Raw genomic sequence first — 4,242 nt, forward strand, 5'->3', positions numbered from 1 at the left:
CATGATGAATTTATATGTCAGTTATTTAAAAAATATTGTAGGAAAAATTAAAATGTATATTCTTGATCGAATTAATATTTTTGGCCCTTAAACAAAATTTTTAAAAACTTCTTTTGTTAATTGCATAATTTGGTTACTAATGAGCTGATCCTATTTTTTAAAAGTATTTTAGGTCCAAAAATAACTTATCGCATAAGAACTTAACGTAATCTTAGGCCTACTATTTGGTTACAATGAAACTATGCAGCTCGGTTTTAGATCACGATTTAGCAATTTAAAATTTAATTATGATTATAAGAAGTTTACGCACACGTGCCAATCCTATCTATCTTCAATATTATTCCTTTTTATGTCGTTTTTTCATTTTGGTTATTGCTCGATATAAATATTGATTTTAAATCTTAATCTCATTCTGTTCTTTTGTTTTGGTTTGAGATTTAAAAATTTTAAGATTTAAAATTATTAAAGAAATACATACTTAGGTTAATATCTGCGTCTTTTGCAGAATAAATATTTTATTTTATTACTTATTTTAAGTTTTTCTGCGTATTATAAAATAATAATCTCAATAATATTATCTGAGAAGTCAGTTTCTTATGTGTCGCGCTCACGTTAACTCTCACGGTGGTTGATTACATTGATACCCTTAATGAATAAAAAATATAATATTAAATACTATAATTGATTTTTATTCAAATTTCTTTTGTAAAATTTCCAAATATCATATATAATAAAAAAGGAATTTAAAAACGAAAATATATGTATAAATAATATGATTTCATTAAAAAGAAAAGTTCACAAATAGTAATATTGCATTAAAAATATTTTTAAAATAATATAAAATATACTAATAAAATAATTTCTTTATACTTTTCAAAGTAACAGAAATAATTTATATATATCTATCTATTTTTAGATGATTACATAAAATAATTAAGTAACATAAACTGATATATTGACTAAAATCATTTATAATTAGTATTATTGAAGTGCTATTTGTATTTCCTATATTTTGGTTACTATAATATCTTTCAATTACAACAAAAATATCTATAAATTATATTTTACTTATATAATATGATTTCTCAGATGCAATCGCAATTTTTCCTGCTTATTTTTTTAAGAGATATAACGAGAAATAAAAGTTAAGAATAAACATATTTTGATCAAATATTTATAAAATATTTTAAAATCACACTATATACTTTAGCGAGGTAAATATATTATATTTTATCATTATTAAAATTGTATGTTTTTAATATTAAATTTGCTTTTAAATTCAATGTTTTTATGTTTGTGTAACTTTTTAATATAGCCATAATCAGAAGACATGAAATTAGTTAGAATTTATAAAAATATTTTTGTTATTATAAATATTGATATGAGTTCACGAGCTTCCAAAAAAGTATGAGAAGTAACTTTCTATATATTATCTTTTCTAATATATTTTTAAAAATCAGTATTTAATTTGATATATATTATGAAAATACATTCACATTTAAACGATAAATAAATTAATTTGACTTGACTTAATTATAATAAAAAAAATTATACTTCAGCTTGAATTTGAAAGAATATATGTAAGTTAATACAACATGAGTTACTCGACTAATCCAACTTATATCTAAAATCATAGATTTAACTATAATAAGAAAATATAAATTTATAATAATAATAATTTATTTTATAAATATAAATTATAGGATACTCAAAACACGTTAACAAATGAAAATAAAATATTAACCAACTGTAACAATTTAGTTTTTTGTAAAATTTATATATATGCATGAGACTTCAGAATATTATCGTTATATTATTTACATAATTTTGATTCAAACGCTTTAGTTTATTTTTTATTTCATTCTAAGCACAATATATCTTAAGTTATACATAATCTTCCTAAAATATAGTTACATATTTAAGAAAACAACCAACCTAAATGTTAATAAGAAAATTAATCAAAATTTTAATATATTTAGAATAAAAGATATTATAGTTGAATTCATAGAAACAGATGCAATCCAATAAACCCAAATCAAAACTAAATTGACTGTAAAAACAACAAAACCGACTAGATATAATATATCTAAAATCATATGTCTGATTAAAATAATATAATATTATTAATATAAGTTAATTTAAAATTAGAATTAAATAGCAATCAATTATTATATTATATTTACTTTATAAATATTTATACCCGTGCATGAGCACGGGAAAATCACCTAGTTATATATTAAATAACTAACAAATATGTTACTATTACTTAACAAATTGGAGTGCACATATAAATCAAACGACCACTATTGATTCTTCGTAATCATTTTAGGGTAAATATATCAAAACAATCAATCTAATCTATGTATATGATGTATAATTAAATTTAAATGGTATTAACATAGATATATAGTATACTTTAATATGTATATTTATTAAATGGGATTTCTACTCATATACTTTTATGATTATTTGCATATTTGTGTAGCAAAAGTTTACACCAACGAATTATTTTTTTAATGTGGGATGTTTAGTAGTTTCAATAAATTGTAATCATTTTTTTTTAAATGAAGATTTCAAAATTAATATATTAATTTTTCAATATATGTTCAATGCAAATATCAAAATATAAGTATGTATTTTAATATGATTTTGTTCAATGCAAATATCAAAATATAAGTATGTATTTTAATATGATGTATAGTTTAATTTAAATATATATATTAACATAAACACCTATTAAAAATAAATTATTTATTCATATGGTTTTATAATCATTGTATCTTATTACATAAAAAAATTTAAACCTTGATCACAAAAGTTTATATGAGACTTTTAACAGTTTTAGTAATTTATACTTAATTTAAAAAAATTCAAAATACAACATATACAAAAAATCTAAATTTTTAGAATATTATTAATGTGATTTATTAATTTATATTAATAATAAATAATTAAAAATGATAGAAAGTATTTATATTTTTAGCAAATCTTTATTATTTAAAATCATTAATTACCATATATATTTTTAATCACATTAAGTAATTCCGTAGGTTTTATTTAAGTAAAAATAGATAATAAATTTCAATTTGATAAATGAATGATCTATAATGGACGTACTATATAATATAACATTCTCTAGAAATTTAATTCTGGATAACAAAATTTTCAATTGATTCTTAAACCGCCACGTAAGCAAAATTAGCAATCCAATTACGTGACAACTCAGCAATGCACTTTTTAATTAGTACAAACTACATGTTATAACTTTTTAAATGTTTCTCTCTTAATATATAGGGGATGTAACCATGAATAAACTTTGTTAGCTAGCTAATTATCGTATTATTATATCCTTCTTTGTGAGTGTAACGAGACTCAATTTCTGCCTTCAATCAAAATCTTAGGTTTTGGAGGTGGGATGAGATGCATAGTCTTGATCGTCTGAGTGATCCGTAGTCTTGATAGTATGAGTGATCCGGGAATTTTGTGGATGCAGAAGAACAAAAGATGATGAACTTCAAGAGAGAGAGAGAACACATGCTCTTGTTTGAAAATCTGAGATTGTCGTGGGGATTGGTCTGATATATGGCAGTTTCTTTGTTTGTACCAAACGAAAGTGATATATGACTGTTTATGTCTAATCTCACTTGCAAAAGCTTGAAGATGCTTATCTTACAAAAGTTAAATTTTATAGGCAACAATTTGACGATAAAAATTTTCATTACATGATGTTTTATTATATCATTGGTTACAAGAAAGTTTAACACACCAACAAGAAAGCAAACAATGCTAAAATTTCTTATAACCGGTTTTGTAAACAAATCCCTCATCAGTTACAAGAAAGATTATCAAACCAAAAATACACTTAAACTATATCCAAAAGACATTCTTACTTAAACTTAAGTATATACATATGTATCACAATAGAAAGGCCAATCCAATGTTTTTTTTGGCCCTAGGCTGCCATTCTTCAATCGTGTTTTTCTTCCACTTCCCTCGCAAAAACGGACGCTTCAACGCTTCTCCTTCGAAACATAGAACAAAACTGAAAAAAACTAAAATTATAGTGGAACAGAAAAGTCGAACAGATTCAACAAAACTTAAACAAGCTTTTATAAGCAATTTCAAGAAGATAAAGAGACTTCTTAGCAGTAAATAAGAAAATTCAAGAAGGTAGATAACAATTGACAGAGAAGATCTAATCCACCATAACTTCCAAGTTCCATCACATGAGGAAGAAAAAGA

The sequence above is a fragment of the Raphanus sativus genome, chromosome 5 (assembly GCF_000801105.2).
Source record: "Raphanus sativus cultivar WK10039 chromosome 5, ASM80110v3, whole genome shotgun sequence".
NCBI lineage: Eukaryota > Viridiplantae > Streptophyta > Magnoliopsida > Brassicales > Brassicaceae > Raphanus > Raphanus sativus.